Source organism: Macaca nemestrina, chromosome 8 (genome assembly GCF_043159975.1).
Source record: "Macaca nemestrina isolate mMacNem1 chromosome 8, mMacNem.hap1, whole genome shotgun sequence".
NCBI lineage: Eukaryota > Metazoa > Chordata > Mammalia > Primates > Cercopithecidae > Macaca > Macaca nemestrina.
Window position 1 is genome coordinate 137499348 of NC_092132.1, and position 15048 is coordinate 137514395.

General features: G+C 36.6%; 1 protein-coding gene across 1 annotated transcript in view; it reads right to left on the reverse strand.

The window, feature by feature from the left end:
* Nucleotides 1-15048, reverse strand: part of LOC105463741 (zinc finger DHHC-type palmitoyltransferase 2) — a 111947-nt gene that overhangs the window by 95800 nt on the left and 1099 nt on the right. The window contains exon 2 of the mRNA XM_011711017.2: nt 2006-2123. The gene's annotated coding sequence lies outside the window, so the exon portion shown is untranslated. The remainder of the gene's footprint in view (nt 1-2005; nt 2124-15048) is intronic.

The window sequence follows — 15048 nt, forward strand, 5'->3', positions numbered from 1 at the left end:
AGAAATTTAAAAATACCTATTTTATTTTCTTTAAAAATATATGAGAAATGTCCCTCTCATGAATATAAGAAAACTCTTAGGGAAATAGAATTTTCCCTACTGTAACCATATTGCAGCCTACTGGTTAATAATAATGATGATGATATTAGCTGAACATACCCTATGTGTTGTGTGGGACACTGTGCTTGGCATTTTATATGAATTTACTTTATGTGAGTTATCTCAACTATGTCCTGTAACATGCAGTGAGTACAATTTTTAGCTCTACTTCATAGATGAAGAAGCTAACATAGAGAAGTCAACTTGTCCAAGACCAGAAAATGAAAAGAATGATCTATTTGAGTTTATTACAATAATGTAGAATAATTTAATATAGCAAGCCTGTAAAAAGATATATTACATCTGGAGATCAAATTGGAAAAATGATATAATCAATTTATCACTGAGTGCTGAAAGGCATTTTAGATGATTAAACACTCATTCCTTTATCTTCCAAATCCAGGAAATAAAGGATACTTTCTTCCGATCAACAGCAAAATGTTAATTTGAAGGATTATAGCGGTCATCCTATTAAAACGGGAATTCAAAAGATTTCTGCTACCTCTATTAGTATTTTACACTCTTCTGGAAGCTATGATCAATGCAATAATACAGGAAATAGAAATAGAAGCAATAATGTAGATAGGGAAAAGACACATTTGCCCTAGTTTGCATGTAATATGACTGCCCACCAGAAAACCTGAGAATCCACTGAAAAACTTTCAGAACTACCAAGAGTTAAGTGTTGAACAAATAAAATCAGCTGCTTCTCTGTATACCAACAAAAATAAGACAGAAAATCTAGTGAGAAAAATGTCCATTCTTTTTTTTGAGACAGTGTCTTGCTCTGTTGCCCAGGTTGGAGTGCAGTGGCACAATCTTGGCTCACTACAACTTCCACCTCCCAGGTTCAAGCAATTCTCCTGCCTCAGCCTCCCAAGTAGCGGGACTACACGTGCCCTCCATCACACCTGGCTAATTTTTGTATTTTTAGTAGAGATGGGGTTTCACCATCTTGGCCAGGCTGGTCTCAAACTCCTGACCTTGTGATCCACCCGCCTTGGCCTTTCAAAGTTCTGGGATTACAGGCATGAGCGACCGCGCCCAGCCAACTGTCCATTCTTAAAAGCAACAATAGGTATGCATATTCTAGGAAAGACCATAATTGTAAGAAGCAGGCATGACTTGGATAATGAAACCCATAAATCTTGGCTTGCAAGAAGAATATATAACTAAACTCAATTAATTACCATTGAATGAAATGGTATAGTATAAAGGTGTTGTGATGGTTAACGTTATGTGTCAACCTGACTGGGCCATTTTGTGCCCAGATATTTATTTGGTAAAACATTATTCTGGGTATGTCTGTGAGGGTGTTTTTGGAGGAGTTTAACATTTAAATTGGTAGACTAAAGCAGACTGCTCTCCCTAATGTGGATGGGCCACATCCAATCATTTGAAAGTCTGAAGAGAACAAAAAGGCTGACTTTCGGCCGGGCGCAGTGGCTCATGCCTGTAATCCCAGCACTTTGGGAGGCAGAGGCGGGCAGATCATGAGGTCAGGAGATTGAGACCATCCTGGTTAAACACAGTGAAACCCCGTCTCTACTAAAAAATACAAAAAATTAGCCGGGGGTGGTGGCAGGCGCCTGTAGTCCCAGCTACTCGGGAGGCTGAGGCAGGAGAATGGCGTGAACCCAGGAGGCGGAGCTTGCAGTGAGCTGAGATTGTGCCACTGTACTGCAGCCTGGGCAAGAGAGAGAGAGGGAGGCTCCGTCTCAAACAAACAAACAAACAAAGAGGCTGACTTTCTTCTAAGAGAATTCCTTCTGCCCAACTGCTTTCACGCTGAAACATGAGCTCTTGCTGGATCTTAAGCCTGCCAGCCTTTGGACTAGAACTACACCATGGGCTCTCCTGGTTCTCAGGCTTTAGGATTGAAACGGGAAAGATAAAGTCTGCTCACCTGAGTCTCCAGCTTGCCACCTCCCCCTGCAGATCCTGGGATTTGTCAGCCTCCGTAATCACATGTGCCGATTTCTTATAATAAATCTCTTTATGTACATCCCATTGGTTCTGTTTCTCTGGAGAACCATAATACAATTGTCAATCAGTCCAAATTAATTTATAATTTTAAAGTGATTAAATACAAATCCCATTTGGAGAAGATAAAACAATTCTAGTATTCATCTGAAAGGATAAGCCAATACGAATGGTTTTTAAAAATTATAAAGAAGAGGAATTTAAGTGTGGCTATTGAAGACGCAGGCACACTAGTCTTACAAAATAGTCTAACATATTATAAAGTAATTAAAACAATGGTTACAAGAACAGCCAGATAGTCCAAATGAAGAGAATAGTTTATTTATTTACATCCCCCCACAAGGAGTATGTTGAAATAGATTTAGGTATGTAAAAATCTTTTTAAATATTTAAAATATAATTTGCATGATATTAGGTGGCAAAAAGGAAGAATTATTCCGTAAATAGTGCTGGATAGGTTGGTTAGATATTTGTGGGTCAAACAAACTAGGTCCTCATTTTTTACCATGTAACAAAATTAGTCCTAGGTGGATTTGTTTTAGTTATATGCAAAGAAAATACAAACAATAAAATATATGACAGAATATTTATTAAATTGGAAGAGGTATTTCTAAGCTTAAAAGCAGTAAGGAAATGGGAACTAAAAAGATCACATCCAAATACATAAAAATGAAAACCTTAGAGAGAGAGAGAGATATATATATATATAAATAAAACTGAAATAATACATTGGAAGAATACATGCAACTTATAGGACAGCCAAATGATCTATATATTTGATATACAAAAAGAGTGAATGAATAGATTTAAAAAATATATATGGCAAAAGACAGAAATAGATAATCCATAAATAACAAAAATCTTAATGGTAAGCAAAAAATGTCAATAACAAAGGGGTTTATTTCTAGTTTCTGTTAATAGTGGAGCAGTTTGATTGGACTAATCCTCCAATTAAAAACAAACAAACAACTAGATAGTGCACTTTCCCCATCATAACCGGAATACATGGGTTCAGGAATCAAAAGTAGGATGTAAGAATGGCTCCTCTATTGTATTTGTCTTAGTCTGTTTCTGCTGCTATAACAAAATACCTTATACTGGGTAATTCATAAACAACAGAAACTTATTTCTCACAGTTTTAGAGACTGGGAAGTCCCAGATCAAGCAGATTCACTGTCTGGCAAGGGCTTGCTTTCTGCTTCCAATATGGCATCTTCTTGTGGCTCTTTCCCTGGAGGAGGGGGTGAACAGTTCCCTTGTACTTCTTTTACCAAGGCACTAATCTCATTCATGAGGGCTCCACTCTCATGACTTAATCACTCCCTAAAGGCCCACTTCTTAATACTATCACATTTGTGATTACATTTCAACATATAAATTTTGGGAGGTCACCAACATTCAAATCATAGCAACACCTAATAACACACTTGCAGAATATTTCCTTCTTCTTCTGGCATCTTTGAGCTCTGTCATTTCAGAGATCTGAGTTCTTAAAGGGAACATGGCTCCACCATGAGACACCATGATTCCACTGAATTGGAGAAAGATTTCCATTTGGCTATTTTGGACTCTTCATGCTACTGAATCAACAGGCAGAAAGGTGGATTGCTCTGCTAGGTGGAGTGATTGATCCCTACTGCCAAGAGGAAACTGGGTTGCCTTTATACATTAGGAGCAAGGAAGACTATGTCTGTAACCCAGGACACAGTTTGGGGTGTATATTAGTACTCCACATGCAACAGAAAAGTGTAGTAGAAAAGTACAGCAACCAAAATAAAAGGCAGGATAATTGAGGACTTGGAACTTTCAGGAATGAGAATTTGAATTACTCTACCACGCTCTGGCTGAAGGTGGGCGAAATCAATCAATAGTAGAAGAAGGAAGCCATAGGTAACAATTATGACCTTGTGACCAACTGCAGCAAAAAGGGCTGTAGTCATTTTGCGTATTTCCTTTTTGCTTTTCATATGTATGTACTTAAGTATATATGCTCACATTTTCCTCTTTTTGCTCCTTTTTATTAAAAAAAATTTTATATGCAAGTTGCTAGAGGTTAAGTTCACAATTAGTCTTTGGGCAACAGGCTATCCAGTGGAACTGTGATGATTCTGAAGGGCAATTAATATAGCCACAGCACAGTATGCAATGATTGTTGCATCTCCTCATTTTGAAGATGATGAGTATCCTGTTAGGTGAAACGTGGAGTTATTATTGTATGACATTCAATTGTGTATAGAAGGTATATATGGACCGTGAGCACTCATAGGGGCAGACTATGCTGTTTGATTTATTTCCTTTTAGCTCCAAATTCACCATATTTTGGCCTACTTTGTAATAAATGAATATGATAGAGTTTGTAAATATTTCTCCTTTGCTAGCCAGGCTAGTGTTAAACCTTTTCAGTAGAGGGTTCTGGAGGGATGCTGGAGGAGGAAGGGATTTTCCTTTCCTGGTTCTGGTATGGCTCACTCTCTGGGCTCTTGTAGGGTACACTCCGCCCTCCCCTGCATGCTAATTCCGTGTGATTTCTCCCATGCTGCAGGCTGCAACTTTCTCACGTGTGCTGCTGGAGATAGGGATAGGGTATCTGGGATTTCCCAGATAGCATGGGCCTGCACACCAAACCAAGTCGCTGCTCCTCACATCTTTTCAGCCCTAGAATCCCAGAGCCATCCTGCAAATATGCTGGGCTCTTAGAGAGGGCTGCTTCTCCAGATTTCGGTTCCAGCAGTCCCCAGCTACCACTCGCTCCCTCTGACACTCAGTGAGTTCACTCTAATGATTTAAGACTCTACTTTCTGTGGATGGCTTCCCTGGCACCCCAGAAACTTCTAGCAACTCGCAGTTATGCTCCCACTTACGAGGCACCTTAGTGACTTCTCCACTATCCAGTGAATCAAACGTGTGCCCTTTCCAAAGACATCTGGACTTCAGCCCTAGTTGGGGGAAAGCTCTATATTGGGAACTCTATCTCCATCTTAGCCATAATGGTTGCTCCCGGTATCTTATATTTGTTAAAATTATCTTAACTTTCACTAGTCAGTTTGCCATTATTCCAGTCATTTCTTACATTAAAATTTCCCTGTTTAAATGGTGGTTTTTGTCTCGTAACTGGACCCCAACTACTACATCTGGTAATACTCCTTGCCTTGACATCATTTTGTCTGATGTTAATACAGCCACTCCAGTTTACTACTGTTTACACGGCATCTTTTTTCTCTATCATTTTACATGTACTCTATCCATGTCTTTATATATAAAATACATATTTTCTAGACAGCAGATAATCTTCATTAAAAATTGGTAACATCTAAGTTTTAGTTGGAATGTTTAGTGAACTTACATTTAACATAATTATTAATTTGGTTGAATTTATGTAATCACTTTGCTATTTTATTCTATTTGTTGTACCCATTTTTTTGTTTCCCACTTTTCTGCCTTATGGGTTAGCCATTTAAAAAAATTATTGCATTTTAACTCACTTATGGTTCTATGGGTCACAATCTATATTAACTGAATACTATGCTACTGCACATACAATCTTACAATAGTATACTACTACTTACCCCTTTCTGTCCTTTGCGATATTATCAAATACTTTAATGATAAACTTAGCAATGCATTATTTTCATTTTACAGAGTCAATTGCTTTTTTTTTTTTTTTTTTTTGGAGACAGAGTCTTGCTCTCAGGCTGCAGTGCAATGGTGAGATCTCGGCTCACTGCAACCTCCACCTTAGTGAGGTGATTCTTGTGCCTTGGCCTCCTGAGTAGCCGGGATTAGAGGCACGTACCACCACGCCTGGCTAATTTTTGTACTTTTGTAGAGATGGGGTTTCACCATGTTGTCCAGGCTGGTTTTGAATTCCTGACCTCAGGTGATCCACCACCTCGGTCCCCCAAAGTGCTGGGATTACAGGTGTGAGCCACCACGCCTGGTCTCAATTGCCTTTTTATACATGTAAGGGAAAACACTGTATATTTTACTAAACATTTATCATTTATGTGGTGAACTTTATTATTTTGTATATATCAAAATCTCTGGCTAGTTTCATTCCCCAACTGCCTAAAGAAGTTCTTTTAACTTTTCTTGTGTGCAGGTCCGCTGGTTACATTCTCTCTGACAATATTTATTGGAATATCTTTATATAACCATTATTTTAAAAGGCTGTTTTACTGAATATACTATTCTAGTTTGACACTTTTTTCTTTCCACTCTTTAAAGATGTTATACAATTATCTTCTGTTCTCCATTGTTACTGAGGAATAAACATCATTACCCTTGTATATATCTTTTGTCTCTGAAAAAAAATTTTAGTTTTTCTTTTGCTTTCTAGCCATTTAACTAGGATATGAACAGATGTGAGTGTGTTTGTGGTTAAACTTCTTGAAACTCTGACTTATACATTTCTTCAAATTTGGGAAGAATTTTGGTGAGTACTTTTTCAATTTTTCTTTTACTCTCCCATCCTCTTCCCCTCTTGTTGATCTCCAGTTACATTTACGCAGTCTGTTTTGTATGGTTCCATAGTTCACTGAGGCGCAATTATTTTCTTTTCCTTGGTAGTTTTTCCTTTTTGTGCATCAGTTTGGATAGCTTGTATTTCCCTGCCTTTAAGTTTACTGATCATTTCTTCTGTCTCCAATCTTCTATTAGGTTCATAGAATGAATTTTTATTTCAAGTATTGTATTTTTCAATTCTAAAATTCTCATTTGGTTTTTATAGTTTTCATTTTTCTGTCTGTAATTACTGTCTCCTTTCCTATTATGCTATTATTTTTACTTAAAAACCCTTGAACATGTTTATAATCGTTGTTAAAGTTTTTATCTGCTAATTCAAATATGTGGGTCTCCTCTGGGCCTGTTTCTATGAATGACTTTCTCCCCTGGTTAAGGGTCACATTTTCCTGCTTAGCCTATATAATACTGGCTTACTCTATAGTGGATGTTGTGGATACTACACTGTTGACAACAGGAATTTGCTGTCTTCCTGTACAAGTACTGAGTTTTGTTCTGGCAGGTAGCTGTAGTACTGACAGGATAGCTTGATCCTGTCAAGGCTCAATTTTAGGATAGGTCAAGAGTTGTCTTTACTTTAGAGGTACAGTAGCCTTACCCCTAACCTGTGACCTTTACCGCATGCTTGGGTTGTTGAGTTAGACCTTCGCACGCTGGCTGATTTGAACTCTGATGGCTCCCAGCAGTATGTGACCTCCAGTGGCTGTTTTCTGCCGTGCCCCAAGAAGTCTTGCCTTGCTTATGTACAGCTCAGTATTCAGTCAGACTTAAGAGTACCCCTATGCAGATTTTTGGTGCTTCTTTTCTGCACAGCTCCCCTTCCCTAGTACTCTGTCCCATACATTTCGGCTACCTGAGCTATTCTTAACTCTGGTCCCATTTCTGCCATCGCATGCAACTCTTTTCTGTCTGGGCTCCACTTACTTCTGCTGTCGTTTGGAAAGCCCTCCCAGGAAGAAAGCCAGTGAATGTAGAGGTCCACCACATAGTTTTCCCTTCTTTCAAGGATCAAGGCCCTGAATTATTTACTGTACAATGTCGTAGTTGTTTATGGTAGGATAAGTCTAATAGTCATGGCTCTCCAATGGAGGTTTTGATTTCAGCAACTGCTTATTTCTAGAAACTCTATCTCCTATCTGTTTAATACCTACAGTTTTCTCATTTTGTATAACCATTTTTGAAATTTCAAAGTTAATTTCACACATAGCTTTTCTGTATGTTGTATTCAGTTCCAACATCTGCATTCTTTGCAGTCTAAATTTATTGTTGGCTGTTAATTTTCACTCATAGTGGATGGCTTTATCTGGATTTGGTAGAATTCTTTAAAAGTTTATGCTTGATTATCATCTAAGACTCTTTTGGGATAGCTTCTTCTGTTTCAGTCTGGGGTGGGTGTGTGTGTGTGTGTGTGTGTGTGTGTACACTAATCTCAGGAACTTTTGGGATTCTCTTAAAAGTTTCAACTCGGAAGAGGGGGTCCCATTCAGGTCCTCTCCCTCACTGCTGTTTCGAAGCTCAATATGCTCACATACTGTCAGTAGAGAACTCTCACTTGAGGGCAATCTCTCCTCTCTATAAAGCCCGCAGGCTCCCAACCATTCCAGTTCCAACCACCTGTGAGCTCTGTTGCTCTAGCTGAGGAGACTCCCCTTATATGGTCTGGATCTTGGTGACTGCTAGCAAGTCCAATTCAGGCTCTAAACTGATAGTTTCCACTCCTGGCTACTTGGGACTCAGCTCTTAGATTTTTTTAAAAAATTATTTTTCCCTCCTTTTTGATTTTTGTTTTTGAAGGGAAGAAATCACTGGACACTAGAAATGGTTCAGTGTATGTTGTACTTGGGGTTTAGCTATTGTGGAGCAGAAATTAACCTAAGCTTTTAACACCTCACATATCTGGAAGCAAAAACACATGTGTTAATTTGCTAAGCAGTCAAATAACAAAAATAAAAGGCAACGCCTATCTCTATCTGAATTACTAACATACATCTTTATGTGGCAATTTACCACTGTGAGAAACTGAATTATTAGCATAACCTATTTAGTATTTCCTTTTACTTAATTTACTTTTTAGTCCAAACAGTGAAGGATACTTTCCATAGACTGAATCTTTGTAAATTTTAGAAAAACATATTTAAGTTGACAAATGAAGGCTGACATTTGGCTATGCTTTAATAGGCTGAACACCAAGCAAATCCTATTTCTTTATTTGTTCATTTTGCAATACGTCTTGACATCACCTTCCCCTCTTTCTTAAATTTGCCTACTTAGCAGGGCACAATGCAGTTTTGATGTGCAATCTGATTTCAAAAGAATATTTGTGACAGCTAATCTTCTGTACACTCACTGTAATTAAATATTACAGCACAAATGGTACATAAGATACTCACTTTCTTGAGAACCTCTTAGCACCAAACAGCAATGACACAAAAAAGTATAGATTTTCAGGGTGCTTTTTATAGATTTTTCAGCTTAAACGTTTAACTCTTATAGCACCTAGAGCTTGCAAAAGCATGACAGGGCATACACTCAAAATATCTTTACTGTCTTTTATTCTGTCCTAAACTCTCATTTTACCTCAGTTTAAAATCTGCTAGCAGACTAATGTGCTTACCTTTAAGCTAATTGCTTCATTCCTAAAAAATATGCATATAGGAAATGCCAAACTGAATGAGATTAATAATCAAGCTCAGCTGTCTCTGATGGTAAATGTGACCAGAATATACTGTGTCAGAGAGTCTGGCTGCCATCTTGACCTTTTTTAACCCCGTAACTGATTCCCCCTGATGTTCCCTGATCAATTCCTTCCTTCTCCAGTCCTACCATCCAAACTTAAACTGTGTGGTAGTTCCACAAATTTACAATCACCATAATACTTTTATTCTTTCTTCAAACCATTTCTTCCCACTTCAAGTAGTCGTCTAACTCTAGATTTGGTGAATAAATTCACCCAATACATGGCCTTCAGAATTTATTCCCACTTTTACCAGACTGAGATCCTAAGTTTTAAACATGTGCTTTTCTTGCTGGGCGCGGTGGCTTACGCCTGTAATCCCAGCACTTTGGGAGGTCGAAACGGGCGGATCATGAGGTCAGGAGATCGAGACCGTCCTGGCTAACACGGTGAAACCCCGTCTCTACTAAAAATACAAAAAATTAGGAGGCTGAGGCAGGAGAATGGCGTGAACCCGGGAGGCGGAGCTTGCAGTGGGCCGAGATTGCGCCACTGCACTCCAGCCTGGGCAACGGAGCGAGACTCCGTCTCAAAAAATAAAATTTAAAAAAAAGTGCTTTTCTTAAAAAGTAAACATACCCATACTAAAAACACTCTGATAGTTCAATAACAGCTCATTGAATATAACCATGCCCCCATCTTCAAAGATAACCATTCTTAAGTTCCTTGTGGGTACTTCCAGATATATCTATGTCTAACTATAGAGTTAAATACGTTGTTTTGGATGCCCATTTTTCCTCACTCCCTCTTGAAACCATACTATAAGGACAGAAAAGGATTTTTTTTTAAAGTATAGTTTTCTTTCTCAAGGACAGGAAAACTAGAAGAGAGTACAGAGCCAAAACTTTTAAATTGCAGAAACATACGGTAATAAACTCATAGACCATAGAGAACTTAAATGCCTGCAATAGGGAGACACCTTGAAAGTGGCAGACTCACCCTGTAGAGTTCCTCAAAGTCTTAAGTGAAGGATTCAGGTGCCTCTGAAGGTGGTACTATAAGAAGGATTGATTGAAACTGTTTAGAAAGCATTTAGATTCCAGACTCCTCCCTGCCTGAAACACATTCCCCCTGGATCCCCCCTCCTAAACACATCAGCAGAAAACCCTTCAGTGTTCAAACCAGAGAGGTGTTTTTTATTGTTGTTGTTGTTGTTGTTGTTTGAGACAGAGTCTTGCTCTGTTACCCAGGCTAAGTGCAGTGGTGTAATCTTGGCTCACTGCAACCTCTACCTCCCAGGTTCAAGTTATTCTCCCACCTCAGCCTCCCAAGTAGCTGAGACTACAGGTGTGCACCACCACACCCAGCTAATTTTTGTATTTTCAGTAGAGATGGGGTTTCACCATCTTGGCCAGGCTGGTCTCGAACTCCTGACCTCATGATCCACCCACCTCAGCCTCCCAAAGTACTGGGATTACAGGTATGAGCCACCATGCATGGCCATCAGAGAGCCGCTGTATGCACAAGAAGAAGAGAGGAGTGGAAGTTGGGGGTAACATAAGAAAGGGGATTAAAGATTTCTTTTTCACTCTCAACTTTGAACAAAATAGCAGCCAACCTTTAAACTACCAGGCAGGAGAAATCTGGTCAGTCAAAAAGAAAAGACCTATATATACTGATAGTCAAAATTCCTCATATGGAATGCCCCAGCTAAAATAGCAAAGAATAAAATCCATCAGTCAAAAAGTTCATCTCAGTCACAAAGTTTCCAATTTCTTTGTAAATATGAACATATAGCAAAGGATTGCCTGATATTTGAGAAGTATCTCTAATAAGAGAAACCCAAAATACAAATGTGAAAAAAACAAATAAGGCAATGAAGGGAGTACAAGGAAACTTTAAATAAACCAAAATAATCAGAGAGATTAAAAGATAATAGATGAAACAAGAATGGGAGAAAATAAAAAAGGAAAACTCAGGAAAAAAGAATATGATGAAATAAAAAAACCTCAAGAAAACAGATGGAAGATTAAGAGGAAATCTTTAAAAAGTACAATAAAAAGACAAAGACATGAACAGCGGAAAAAAAAGATGACAGGCTGAGTACAGGAGATTCAATATCTGAATAATAGAAATACCAGGAAAACTGAGCAGAGAAAACAAGAGGGGAGGAAGTTCTGAAATAAATAATTACAATTTCTTTCCAGAACTGAGTGCCATGAGTTTTTAGGTTGAAAAGACTATTGAGTGCTCAGCACAGACATCAAACAAAATACCTTTATCGAGGTACCTTAATTTGAAATTTTGGAATAGTAGGGACAAAGGGAAGATTCTACTAACTCCTAGAAAGAAGAAAAAAAGGTAATGGATCAGAATAGCATCTGATTTCTTGGGAACAAACTGGAAGCTGGAAGACAGGGGGGCAATGCTTTCACAATTCTGAGGGAAAAGGTGTACCATTCTCTATTTCTATCCCTGGACGAGCCGCCACCCAAGTAGGAGCGTACAATAAAGGCATTTTCAGCATAAGAGATCTCAAAATTTACTGTGCAACCTTTCTCAGGAAATACAGAGGCTTATGTTCCACTCCGAAAACTAAAAGGTAAGAAACAGGATGACCTAGGCAATAGAGAGGGTTAAATACAATCTTGAAGAGAGAGAGAGGGGAGATCCTAAAATAACAGCTCTGGGCCAGGCCTAGAGGACAACCATTCTAGATGGGACAGTAGGATGGAAAGCTCTAGCAGGCATTTCTAACATAATAAAACCTTACCTATTACCTTATATATTCAAATATATTAACCATGCATGTATAGTTCTGGTGACCAGTCTGGGAGAAGTTAATTATAACTAAGTAAAAGGTAGACAAAATATTAGGCAAACTGAAGAGGAGAAAATTATTAACTCTAGGGAAAGTAAGAAGATGTATAAGGAAGCAAATATAGTAACTGAAGATGACATAATAATTAACTCGAGTTATACTCTATACTGAAAGGATAGTGGAGGGGAAACATGTCTGTGTGTCTTGGAGGGGGACTTGAGTAAGGGAGACAAATCCTTATCTTCCATTGTAGGAAGTCAATAGTTAATAGGCTAAAAATAAGACCAATCGAAAAAAATGTTGATATAAACATATTATCTTGAAATATGAAGGCAGACACCAAAAGAAACTGCCAAAAGATTTCAGAGTGCCTCTGAGAAGCACAAAAGACGGATGGTATTTTTTTTTTTAAAGACTATTTAGAGTTGTCTTTTAAAAATATATACACATAACTTTAATAAAACTAAAATATAGTTCTATGCAATCAAAGTGTATTCTAAACACAAACTAGTAGTACAGTACACATTCTTTCATACCTTACTGTGCTCCCATTAAAATATTTTACAGATCATGTCATATAAACATAAATGGATCTCCTACTTTTTTCAGTTATTATTTTAATAGTTATATAGTATTTCATTGAATGAATATATTTATTGACATGCAAATTTACTAACCCATGTTTTGGGATATGATAGTCCCACAAGTAAAATTTTGAGATATTTCTCGATTGCCCTCCAAAGATGTTGCACCCAAACTTACAGCTCACCAGAAACATTCGAGAGTTCTAAATTGCCCCCGACACTCAAGAGTATACATTATAAAACTATTCTTTCCATCTGCAAGGTGAAAGGATATGTTGTCATTTTAACTTGCATTTCTTTACATTTATTTTTCCAAAAACTGTCTACTCAGTCCATTAAAAAAAAAAATCTATCCTCATTCAGATCCCTCTCCATTCTCTTATCTTTTCTATTTTTCATAAGTACACCTCTTGCTCTTCCTTCACAGTGTTGGACAAAATTTATCTTTCCCAGAAAACTTTCTCTGTGCATACAGTCACAATTATAGGTATATTCCTCCATTTTTAAGATGTGTGCCAAAAATACTGATTATGCTATATAGAGAATTACAAATAAAGTATTTCACAGAATCTAAGACAACATTGCAAGGTGTACTATTATTTTATGAACTACTAAGAAAGTAAAAATGCTACCAATTTTTTGACAAACCACAGTGATTTCTTATCACTTAGAATTTGTATTATACTTTCTGAATATTATGGAATTAATATTTTTATATCTTTTGGAAGTAAAAGCACTATATTTTAAAAAGTGTTAATTTACTGTATGACTATAAGTAGTAGGATAATAACTACTGTATTCTGAAACATTTCTAGGTGTTATCTTAGTAAGATGATACTTACAAAATTAATATTCCATTAAGTCACATGTAAACTTTCTGAAAAGCTTTCCAGTACCAATGACCATAGTTCTATAATTTAGGAATTCCTGCAATATACTTTGAGAGGCTTTATAGCTCTGTGATTTACTTACCTATAAAGGTGTTGATGAGATAAATGTCATTGGCATATGTTGCCACAGAAGAGGGAATAAAATCTAAAGAGGTTTAGTAACCCATAAAGATTTCCAAAGTTTGAAGGTTACATTTTCAGAAAGTCATTATTAGTCCACAGATACATATAAAAGCCAAGTACAACGTTTCTTGATTCAAGGGCAGGAATATTTATTTTAAGATAATATAAGAACGTAAGACAGGTTGCTTTGAAATTTATAATAAGAACAGTAAGTTGGAACTTAAGCTAAATAACTTTATTATTATGAAATGATTCTGAGAAGTACCATAAACTTTTTATCATGTATGCTTTCTGTAAAAAGTTTAATGTGAATTTTATGTATAACTAAATTTTTCCAAAGAACAGTCTATAGAACGAAACACTGACAATAACAGCATACATGTAGTTGGTACATTATTTCCAAACCATTAGCAAATTTTAAATTGATATAAGCAACAATTCAGTGAGATATTTTTATCTCTCATCTTAAAGGTGATAAAGTTCAAGAGTGAAAACATGAAGGAAATCACTGTAATTTACCACTTTCTTTTCTATTTTATCAGGATATTTATTTATTCACATTTTAATTTATGTTGCAGCCCTACAAATGTTTTCATCCACTCACTCTGATAAGCAATAAAGAACGAAATAAAGATTGCATATGTACAGTGGTATTCTTCCTTAGGAGAATGACAGAATTATAAAGGATTTCAATGGGCTAATTTAATTTTTAATCTATATTTGCAGGATTTGCCATGTATGCAACATACTCTAACTTATAGTCAAGGATTAAAGGAAACTGCATCTTTTTCAATTACTTTAGGTACCAAATCATACTGAGAACATTCAGTGTAAGGTACAATAGACCTGAGGTATGTTATATTAGTTGGCAGGCATTTTCATTTAGTCAATTAAATCAACTGTCAAAGAAAGTGAAATTAAATTATTATACTATATGGGATCCTTGAACTTATGAATAATATATTTTAAAGCTACTGTCATAAGTAATATTGGATAAAGAATGTAAAAAGTCTAAATACAAAATCAGTGCTAAGAGTAACATTTTCTTGGAAATAACATTACTTTTACAAATAAGCTGATGCAGATCAATTTCACATTTAATAACTTATAAAAACAAAGTCGGTGTTTTCTATTTTCATATGCAAAAGCAAAGTAATAGTTGGGAGTATATGTAACCTACATTAAATATGTCTTAGAAAGGAAGATAAATGAACTTATCTTCCATATGTGATATGTAAATATATTAATTTAGATTAGTTGTTCTATTTTTGTGTAGTATTCTTGTATAAACTAAGCATTTTTAATTGAACAGATGTCTATTAAGTATTATCAAATTGTTTCTCTATGTACAAATCT